Genomic DNA, 11184 nt, shown 5'->3' on the forward strand with positions numbered 1-11184 from the left:
TGATCGGAGAACTTTGGTAGCTGTGTCCGTTAGGCCCGTACGTACCCCACCACAATGCTAGCCAGTGCAAGCAGCAACTTACTTAATTGCAGCAACTCAGGCCCAAGGACAGAGAGTTGAGACAGAAGATGATCTTCATGGAGATGGCCCTCCGCTGATCCATGCCAAGAGTCATCTAGTGGATGTGACTCTTTCCCACAGCCCTCAACATCCAGGGTTGAAAAAATCAGCCACTGACCTCTCTTAAATCATCAAAAAAGAGAGCAGGAAATCCCCAGTGTGAGCCTAGAGCTAGCCATAAGGGACCTCTGGCATGCTCAGTATCCTCTGTACTGTCTGTACTGAAACAATCTCAGCCTGGTACCCATGGCTCACGAAGATCTGCAGCAGCAGGTGCTGTTGACATGCCTAAGAACCCAATGGGCACAGGCACTGAGTCAATGGTACTGAAGGACGAGGACAGGAGCCAGGACTTCACTAAGAAGATGCTTCCAGTACATGCTACTCCCTTGGCACCATCATCGATGCCCCATTCACCACCAGAGCGGTCAGTGTGGGCAAGATCTTCAACCCTCTTGGTACTGCCAGTGGCACTGAGCTTGTTGGTACCGCTGGAATTCTGGTATTTGAGAGACCTCCATGTATCTGACATACTGCAGTCTCATCTTCTCAGTACTAGGACCTCTGCACTGAGTCATCTTCTGGTACAGAAGTCTTCCCCACTGCCCTGCCATACTCCTTTGCTCTCTAGTGCAGTGAACTAGAGGACAGTGAACCAGAGGAGAATATGTCACAATACTCCTTCCAGGCTCCCTATGATGCCCAATACCAACAGGGCCGCCAAACATACCCTCAGATGGCTGCACCACCACCCCAGTGGCCAGGATCCTTGGGCTGCATATCGCCCCCATGCCTCTTGGGCTTCTAACCTCACCTGAGAGCCTCCAAGATGCTCCCCCTCGGCCACAGCATCCAGAGCCTCAGACCCTCCAGAACAGATTGTGGAGGAACAGGAAGGCAGCAGTGAGGAAGTGGTGACCCCCAAGGACCAAGATCTCCTCCTTCTCCCCATATGAGGCAATGGCCAATGACTTCTGCCGTTTCCCAGGACCTAGCAAATAGAAGGCAGATGCTCTACAAATATCATTAGAGGAAGTCAAGGACACCTATCACAAGCTCCTTAACCTACTTCACTCCTCGTCCTCTAAAATAGCCTCGTTATCAATGAGGCTCTCCTTGACCTCACAAAAACCATTTGGCAGACCCCATCATCAGTGGTGCCTACCTGCAAGCAGGCTGACAAAAACCATTATGTCCCAGCAAGGGATACATAATTTCTCTTCTCCCATGTTCCACCCAAATCTATCATAGTGGACACTGTCAACTCTCGTGGCTGTCAACATCAAATGAGGTCCACTCCTTACAACATGGACTGGAAGCTTTTGGACTTCTTTTGGGGGAAGCCTACTCCTTAGCCACGTTACAGTTTCAAATAGCCAATTACTGGGCCCTAATAATAAAATGCAACAACGTTAACAATTTGAAACTTAACAGTTTTATTGATGAGCTGCCTGAGAGACACTGCAACCAATTTAAAACCATCATTCAGGTGGGATTGTTAGTGGTCAAGACATCGCTACAGTCTGCTCTCAACACAGTGGCCAGGACCATCTCCGTGGTGGTGGTGATGTGGCATGCATTATGGCTACACCTGTCTGATTTCCCTAAGGAGGTGCAGTCGACCATCAAAGATCTTCCCTTTGAAGGTGCCAAGCTCTTTGTGGAGAAGACAGATACCTCTCTTCATGCAGTAAAAGATTCTAGGGCCATTTTCTGCTCACTGGGCATCTACATGCCAGGACAGAAGAGAAAATTTACTCCACAGCCCCAGCACAAACCACATACCTCCCAATACCTGACTCAGCACCAATTTTGACATGTCGGTTGAGCCATTGACAGACCACTCCCCCCAACTGCTACAGCTGAGCATTGCTTCCTACCCATTTGGCTACCATGTTGCAGTGTTCCGCAGCACCTGGGAATGCATGACATCAGATCGATGGGTTCTGGAAAATTCCATCCATTTTACCTCCCTACCCCCTCCAGAACACCCTTCCCCAGCCTTCTTTAGGGTCCCTTCTCACAAGAGTGAGAAGAGAGAGATCATCTGCTCCAGTTAGGAGCCATAGAACCAGTACTTCAACATCTATGAGGCAAAGGTTTTTACTCTCGTTATTTCCTAATACCAAGAGGAAGGGAGGTTGGAGACCCATACTAGACCTCAACAAGTTTGTCAAAGCTCAAAAATTCCAGATGGTCACTCCAGCAATGATTATTCCAGCATTGGAACAGGGAGATTGGTTTTCAGCTCTCGACCTTCGTGACACCTACTGCCATATCTCAATCCTACCATCTCTCAGACAGTTCCTCAGATTTATCCTAGGATAAGACCACTACCAGTACAGAGTACCTCCTTTCAGGCTATCATCTGCGCTGAGAGTATTCCCCAGTAGTGGCTTCACACATATGCTCCCAAGGGATCATGATTTACCCCTACCTGGATGATCGCCTCCTCAGAGCCCAGTCCCTCCAAGAAGCTCTTGAAGTCACCAGATCTGCAATAGACTTGTTCACGGAAATGGGCATAGCCCAGAAATCAACACTCACTCCAATGTCTTGGTTAGCTGGTCAGTCCATCTAAGGAATGAAAGACACAGGGAGGGATAGCTCCGTGGTTTGAACATTGGCAGCACCTGGAATTAATAGGCGCTGACACATGGGTGTCAGTCCACACTTTTGCAGAACACTATGTGATCACTGGGAACTCCCCTCCGATGCCACTTTCAGCTCCACAGTGCTGTCATCGGTAACCAATCCAAATCCGAACCCCCCAGCCTCCCATTGGGGATACTGCATGGGAGTCACCTACAGTGGAGCACCCATAGGGACACTACTCAAAGAAGAAGTTCCTCACCTTGTGCAGTAACAATGGTTCTTTCAGCTGTATCCCCCACGGGTGCTCGTAATGGGGTACCCACTGCACCTCTTTGGATTTGGCCCCTTGGCCCCTCTCCTCTGTGGATCAGGGACACTTCAATCTGGTGCAATGCCCATGTTCTTTATTCGTGATCAGTTCCCCACCTCCTGTTTCCAACTATATACAGGCTCTACAATTACTTAGCCTACCACAGGCCTGGCCAGCAACAGATTAGGAAGCTCCTACTCCCCCTGAGCCTGACCTCCCCCTCTCAGTCTCTGCCTCCCTTTCTCTCACTTCCCTCCAGCCTTATCGCTCTTGCTAATGAGGCTGGCAGGTGTGGTCAGTTATTAGACAAACATAGGGCGGTTCACCCAGCCCCAATCCATTCTCCCTGATTGGGGCTGGAGTGGCAGGAGCTGATTAAGGGCTTCTGCAGCAGCACCCTGCCACAGTGCTTCACTACCCACCCTCCTTCCCTCTACTTCAGAGTTCCTGACTATAGTTCTGTGGCAGAGAAGGAACTGAGGGAGGTTAGCCCACGCGCATTGGCTAGCCTTGTGGAGGGGCACGAAGAGAGACAGCACATGGGCAGGCCCAATGGACATTGCTGCTGAAGTTCTCGAATCAGCAGCCTTGGGACACAAGCACACCTACAGTGGAGTACCCATAGGGGGACACATCTTGAAGAACCATCATTACTGCACAAAATGAGTAACTTATTTTTAAGGACAGATTAGACAAACACCTGTCAGGTATACTTGGTCATGCCCCAGTCTAGGAGCCAGGACTAGACAACGTCTTGAGGTCCCTTTCAGCCCTTCATTTCTATGATTCTGTGTGCAACGAAAAATGCAGTAGGCTTTCAAAGTTGGAGATTCAGAGGATTTATAGCATCTATAAACAATTAGAATAAATCAAATAGATTCTCCTTTTGGTTTGTTTTAGGTTACTTTATAATTAACTCATGTGCTTTCCTGAAATCACTTTTACGTTATCCTAATGGCTACATAATGAGATCACCAACTAAATGACTGTGTAACCACAGGGAATGTTAATGAACTTTTAGGAAGTGTTACATTACCTCAGGCTGAAAAATGTTAGTGCTGTAAATATAATAAATTACTGAAATATTAATTAATGAAGGCTTTACATAAATATTGAACAAGCATACATAATAAATGAAATGCATAAATATCTTGAAATACCATTAACAAATATTTATTTTTATGCTGCTAATGCTGTAAATGTCGGGAATCAAACATTGCTTTATTTATTTATTTATTTATTTATTATTCTTCCAAGCCCCTGAGCAGTCTTTCAGGTCCCAATCCAGCAGTCCATCTCTATTCAGCAAAGTACTTAACCACATGTTTATGCCCCACTAGGGCAGTTGTCATAACTCCAAAGCTATAACTATGTACACCAGCTGAGGATCTCCCTATGAGACTTAAGCACATGCTTAAATGCTTTGCTAAACTGGAGCCTCAGGGAGTTAAATGCAACTTGTTAAGTGACTTGAGAGTATGATATTGCAAGGATGTTCTAGTGACATTATTGTTTGTTCCTGCTAATTTGGAAAAAGAAATACAATGCACAAAAGTACACAAACAGACGTTGCCTTAGGAGATAGAACCCTTTAATTATTAAATTTACTAACGATCTAAAATGTCTCATGCTAAATCTCTTCTTTCACTTTCCAAAATCAATGGTTTATAAAGTAACTACAGCGCTGAACTATCAGTCCATTTAGTAGACCATAACATGTTGGTTTTCTTTCACACTGGACAATGTAATTTTAATTAATCATATAGGACATTATTGCTTTTGTTATTTATGATGATCGAAAAGCTAAAGGCACAAAAAAGCTTTGGCCACTCAACTGTAATGTAATGGAATTTTAAAATATAGTTACACTATATTACTACTTTCACTAACAGCAATGCATTTAGAATATTTACACTGCTGATCAATAAACTTCCTGTGGTGGATGATAATCTGAAAACTGTTTTTAGGAACTGCTTCAGAGTTGCCAAATATTTGACACAATGTTTACAACAACAAAATGTTTCCTTTTTTAAAATTGATCAGAATTTACAAGTACAGTTTAATAGATCATTATAATGTTAGAAGTGAAAACTCATTACAAAACAAAACAATTTGTGCCAAATGGCCTTGGTTAGCTGGTCAGTCCATCTAAGGAATGAAAGGCACATTGGGCCACACCTTCAGTTGATAAGTCATTGTAGCGCCATTGAAGTCAATAAAGCTGTGCTGATTGGTACCAGATGCCTGATCCAAAGCCATTGAAATCAATGGGAGTCTTTTTGTTGACTCCAACAGAATCTGGATCAAGCCTCAGCTGACAATCTGACACATTGCATCTTGGACACAAAGATTTGGGGAGGGGAAATCTGTGCTTCAGCTATCTTATAAGTAATTTGCAACTAAAATTTGGACATGATGTCAATAAATGTCTAGGCCCACGTTCGTTTCGCACCCAAATTTTGGGGCTGTTTGGATGTGTAGAGAATGCAGGGTCAGGCATAAGGGGACGTTAAACTAAATGTAAGTGTCTAGAACTCCTTTTTAGAGAGAGCTTTTTTCTCTGGGTGGCTTGGTAAGAAGTCAGATATTAATTGTTTAAAAGTACATTTATTTGTATAAAAATAATGAACCATCAGAGGATCTGGCACTAAAAATGCTTTTAAGGTTACAGTGCTCTAAGAATTCGCCACATGTTCCTGGAGCAATATATTGTTTTTCATGACTATTGGGCAGCAGCAGCAATGTGTCTGTATGATTTATAGGGTAATTGACAGTTCTAGGATAGTTAGCTGGTTGCAGACGTTGTCTTACTGTTTCATGAATGTATTATTGATGAGTTATGTGTTGGGCACTCATATTCTTTAGCTGAAGTGTAATGGAATTTTCTATGTAAGTTTAAGTGGGGGCGGGAAGGGTAGAGAGAAGAATAAGATATCTTAAGAGTATCTTAGGGGATCAAAATTTCAAAAACACGTAAGTGATTTAGGAGCCAAAGTGACATTTTCAAAATGAGTTAAGACTAGGGTCACAAAGGAACTGAGCATTGCAATACTTAACTTTTAAGCACCTTTCTGCCAAGTGGAATCCACAGACGTAAGCACCTAATACAATGCGTGGGGAGAGTTAGGCACCAAAACCAGCATGCTGAGTGGAGAGCTGTCTAGCCAGTAGGAGATTGCAAGGAGAGGGCTGTGGCCTAATCCCTGCTCCTCAAAGGGTGCCTGACTTGACTTAGGATTCACAGTTGTGAATCCTCTCCTGGAACTAGGTGCCTAAGGTGGTGTGTTGTGAGAACCACTGAAGGAGGAGGGGGCATGCAGTTAGTGCCGCTATTATAACCTTTAACCTAATTGCTGGGGTACTCATTCAGGATTTGAGAGACCCATGTTCAATTCCCTCTCTGCTTGATATGGAGAAGGGATTTGCCTTGGATCTCTCACCTCTCAGGAAAATGCCCTGACCCCTGAGCTATGGGACATTGTGGGGCAGGGCACTCTCTGTCTCTCCTGTTGAAGCTTTTCCACTATGTGTAAGTAATTAAATATGCATTGGAGCAGCAAGGGAGAGTGAGAATGACACTCCAGCCCAGTGGTAAGGGCACTCCACATGGAAGGTGGGAGACCCTGCTCCAATAGAATGGGCTGGAATTACTCTCTCAGCTCATCAGTGAGGGGCAAGGCTAGCTCATTGTAGTTCCCACATTACCTATTTCTGAGATTCAGGTGATAAGAACTTCTGGGAAATGTAGTTCTTCCCCACTCCCGGTAAGCATGTTATAGTCCTGTCTTGGGACATGGCAATCTGGGAGGTGAGAAAATTATCCATCCCCTGCTCTTTTCCCACGTGGAGAAGAGATGTGGATATGGTCAGTGGAGCTATGACCATTTACACCTGTTGATCTACCCCAGGGGTCAGCAACCTTTCAGAAGTGGTGTGCCAGTCTTCATTTATTCACTCTGATTTAAGGTTTCGTGTGCCAGTCATACATTTTAACATTTTTAGACAATCTCTTTCTATAAGTCTATAATATATAACTAAATTATTGTTGTATGTAAAGTAAATAAGGTTTTTTAAATGTTTAAGAAACTTCATTTAAAATTAAATTAAAATGCAGAGCCCCCCCGGACTGGAGGTCAGGACCCAGGCAGTGTGAGTGCCACTGAAAATCAGCTAGTGTGCCGCCTCTGGCACGTGTGCCATAGGTTGCCTACCCCTGATGGTAGGAAGCAAGTCATAGGCAAGGAGACCCATTTTCTTTTCTTTGTATAAACAGTTTGTTTATTTATTTCTTAATAATGGGAATCTGAATGAGACACTTCTGTCAACACTGCACACCAACACCTGAGGGATGCACCCTGGGTACCTTTTAGTGCCGTTTGGGTTTTATCAATGCAAATAAAGCCCTGGAGAGGGGAAAGCTCTTTTTGTTTGTTGTTATGTTCATAAATTGAACAGATTTTCCTTTTTTGTTTGTTTGTTTGTTTGATCTTCCCACAACTGGAATAATGCTAAATTGCAGAATATTATTTGAAAATACTTCAGCTATACTCTGACTATATCAAAAGCAGCTATTCTGGAACTTTGGAAGAATGCCTCCTAGTCCATTCCAGGCTAAGCCAATGATCTGAAAGGTGAACCTTTAAATAGCAGCAGCAGGGAACATTTCCTCTTTGTTTTGTTGCTGTTGTAACATTCCCTTCCTCTTGCTATTATTAATGTGCCCCTTCATGTGAGTGCAGGCTTTACCGGCTGCCAGTTGCTTGAGTAAAAGGAACGGTGTAGCAGCAGCATAGCGCTATTTAAAAACTTTTATCACTATAAAGATAAAATACTGCATTTCAGTCCTGCCATTAACTTTCAGCCTCCGCTTTAAACCTTTCAGTTGACATCAAACCTTTGGGTGGTTCTCATGACTTAAAGAAAAAAGTTTATACTTTAAGAAGTGTTTCAAAGAGTGTATCCAAATAGCCGTATTGTCCTGGCGGGGGAAAAGGGTGGAGGACTGTGCAGTCTCCAAACTGCAACTGTATGAATTGTAATACTACTAAAACAAGCACTAAACTCTCAGAAAATGCAGTGGGAGCACATTCTAACAAGAGAGCAGCCAGTACTGAATTTAAGGGAAAACTAATCTCTTTTTATTACCATATAAAACTGTACAGAGCAGGACCTCCATTTTGACCTAATCATGGACTTCTTCAAGGAAAATAAAAGTATCTTTACTTTAAATTCTGTGCTACTTTCTCCCTTGTTAGAGAGTGCCCTTGCTATATTTTCTGAGAATTTAGTGTTTCCCTGGCTTCTCTGGGCAAAAATGAGGTTTTCAGATGCACCTTATTACTTACTTATATACATACATTAATACATACATACATACATACACAATCACCCATACAGATGATTCCAATTTAAAATGCAAGCCTATATATTGTTTGATCCACATAAAAGCAAACAAAACCCATTTTTCATCTTCAGAAATGAGAGGAATGCCAGTCAAGATGCTGCCAGATGTAGGAAAAATTGCAAAGGAGTAGCAGTGATGTATTGCATTTGACTTTTACAATGAAAGAAATAATAATTGTGTGCACACAGTTTTGCATCCATAAATCCATATATTTGTTAAAGCAACAAATATATTAGGGCCATATTCATCTCTGGTGTAACCCCACTATCCCATAATATGTAAAATGTAATAAGTAGAGAACAAATATTACAGCTTGTTTGTAACAAAACATGTAAATGAAGTCAAACATGGATATTGCAAAACATTTTTGGTACCTTTGTGCATTTCCCAAGTCAGAGAGGATGCCTCAAAATCCTCAGAGGAAAATCAAGGAACTTTCCCACCCCAATTCGAGGATATCACTAGTAAAATGAAGCAATATACTATTGTTAGAAATTTTCTATGACGAAAATAAAATATGGATCATAATATAATGGGGTTTTGGTGGACAATATGAATACACCAGCTTTACCATGTGTTGATTTGTGGAGTAGTCCATTCACAAAATATAGTTTGACCCATTGTTCATCTCCATCACATGCTCTTCTGAATAAGTGGATTGGAGAAGTTTCTGCATATAATTCAGTGAATAACAAACAACTTGTTTGAGTTTTGCTTTTTTTTAAAATCATAACTTGTTCATGAACAGACTGTGAAATTCTCAGCCGTTTATCTGAAATTATTCACACTTTTCCTTTGCAAATATTTTTTGTTCTGTAGATTGTTGTGGACAGTTTGTCAATATTCAAATGTAATAATTCACAGTGTGTTGTTTATGCAAGTGATGGTGGTATTGGTTTTGTTTCCTGATTGGATGACTTATATAAATAACACATCCAGCACAAATGGCAATATAATATATTATTCAAAATTCACTTTTAATGAACATATAGGTTTAAAATGAATTTTTCAGCATATTCTTCCTGGCAAAGTCTAATCATTCAAAATATTTACAGGAAGTGTACAAAGAAGAGTCATATCGATTCAAGTAACATTTGCTTTTGAATTGTAACCAATATTGGTGGTAAATATTTTCCCTTATTTGCTGAGTTCTACTTCTAGATGTGGTGGTGTTCTCTACTGATTAGCATGGTGCCTTGCTTTTTTTCTAGAACGTCCTAATGGTTTTCATTAGTGCTTATATTGTCGCATGTCCCATAGGAATGGATTGTTGCAGTACATGCCAGTCCAAGTCCATCAATATCAAATGAAGGAATCTGAAGTAAGGCAATCAATGTACAGCACAGTCATCAAGCCGAACTAGGCTGGAAATGTTGTGGTTCATTGTATTGTACTTTACAAAAGAATTACCGACATAAATACAATGTACACATAAGTGAGATACTACTTATGAAAGAGAGGACCCTAGCCAGAGGAATCAGAACTAATGTGGGTATTTTAAATGATTGTGCTCAATCCTTACCCCCGTGTAAATCTGAAGTAACTTCACTGAATTCAGTTATTTATTATTTGTACTATGGGAGTGCCTATGTGCTATTGTCATGGACCGTGGCACAGCACACAAACATAGAACAAAAAGACAATCCCTGCCCCAAAGAGCTTATAGTCTAAGTAATTCAGTTACTTTACACCATTGGTATTGTGGTCAGAAGGTGGCCTATTCCTTTTGCTTGGGGACACCCTACAGGAAACAAACCAGAGCAGACTAGGAGATTACATAGCCTCAGCTCTGACACTTTTCAGTTCTGAAGAATATTGTTTCCAATTCTTGCTTGGTTTAAAAGTTAAGCTGATTGTTGGTCTCATTTTACTCTCCATTTTCACATCACAAAACCATTGAACAATTCAGGAGACTTGTCCATCTCTGCTCAGTAAGGGCCCACCATTTGAATAGCAGGGGTAAGAACTGAGGTTAGCCTGGGAACTGATCTATCTGTTGTATAATGAATTGTCATCTAGGGGACTACAAATCCATAGCTCAGTCTTTTGCTTCTGAACCAGCAGGGCCCTTGTATTTCTGCAGCAGCTCTTGAGCTTTGCTCTGCAACAATCTGGCTCTTGTGACTTGTGAAGCATCAGTGATGGACTTAGGAAGGAGCCTTGTCGAGTCAGTGTACTTGGAAAAGTAAGGAAGTCTCTGGGACTGAAATGACTAGAAGAGCTGTGTGGGGAAGGTTGCGTGGTGCTGGTGCTTGCTGGTCAATGCTTGCAAAGCACTCTGAGATCCTGGGATTTATTTCAATATAAACAGGCTTGATAATGCAAGGTTCCACGCAGGAACTTAGGGATGATAAACATCTCACAGGAGTGCTCAGCACACTGCAGGAACAAGCCCTAAATACAGAGACTGTATTGATTATTATTTAATTTTATCGTGCAAGTTCCCTCTAATGTGACAGTATCACTTAGGAGCAGAAGAATCCAGAAGAAATCACGAGCTGTCTCATTTTGTTTTGAAAATGTCAGGCCCAAGACTGATCCTGAGTCATATTCCCCACTTGTTGCCGAATACTGATACTCTCATACTGTGCTCCTCAGTGAGTCCTATTGAAGTCAAGGGAACTGCTCCCTGAGTAAAATACTACTCAAGGTGAATCTGGCACATGCAGGGGTGTTACCACTGCCGTGGGGGTGATGAACAGTATCTCCGTCAAGCTACAGATGAGGGGACTCTGACTTCCCTGAGACTTGTGTG

The 11184-nt window shown here is 42.2% G+C and overlaps 1 long non-coding RNA gene across 1 annotated transcript; it reads right to left on the reverse strand.

Moving 5' to 3' along the window:
* Window positions 1–1539: 1539 nt before the first annotated feature.
* On the reverse strand, window positions 1540–3237 carry LOC120384749. The gene is made up of 3 exons (XR_005589086.1): window positions 2975–3237; window positions 2558–2697; window positions 1540–1848 (listed from the first exon to the last, which is right to left on the reverse strand). It is a non-coding gene; the product is annotated as an uncharacterized LOC120384749 (long non-coding RNA).
* Between the last annotated feature and the right edge of the window lie 7947 nt (window positions 3238–11184).

Source organism: Mauremys reevesii, linkage group 16, assembly GCF_016161935.1.
Source record: "Mauremys reevesii isolate NIE-2019 linkage group 16, ASM1616193v1, whole genome shotgun sequence".
NCBI classification, from domain to species: Eukaryota; Metazoa; Chordata; order Testudines; family Geoemydidae; genus Mauremys; species Mauremys reevesii.